We start from the raw sequence: 588 nt of genomic DNA on the forward strand, positions 1-588 counted from the left end.
TAACCCCCCGCCCTGGCTGCGGGGAAAGCATCGGGCAAAGCGGTTTGCTGGGTGCACACGGCCAGCAGCCGTCAGCAGGCGTGAAATACCCCCTTGTTTCACAGCATCCACGGCTCAGGAGATGTCGGAGGACCAGGTCAGCCACAAAACCCCGGCTAGGAGAGTAAAGCCACCAGGATGTCCCTGGTTGCAAGAGGACATGGCACCACGCTCACTGTCCGGCTGGCACGGGCTGTAGGGACCAGCGTCGGGATAGAGAGAGGGGATGAGGCAGTGCAGGGGGTCCCCAGTACCATCCCAATCCCAGCCCCACATCCTCACCTCCCCAGTACCATCCCAACCCCAGCCCCACATCCTCACCTCCAAGAACTGGTCTAGACCAAACACCCAGATCCAGAAACACAAAAAAAAGACCTGGTCTAGACCAAACACCCAGATCCAGACACCCTCACGGTTGCACTCACGAGGTGTTTCACTTGCACAAGTAATAGTTTGGCTAGGAAGGGGATGGGAAGAGCTTTTGAGGCGTCTGGGGGTCTGCAAACGTGCTGCAAATGTGCTTGTCCCGCATCCCCCAGGTCCTGCCTG

Source organism: Cariama cristata, unplaced genomic scaffold (assembly GCF_000690535.1).
Source record: "Cariama cristata isolate BGI_N322 unplaced genomic scaffold, ASM69053v1 scaffold8775, whole genome shotgun sequence".
Classification (NCBI taxonomy): domain Eukaryota; kingdom Metazoa; phylum Chordata; class Aves; order Cariamiformes; family Cariamidae; genus Cariama; species Cariama cristata.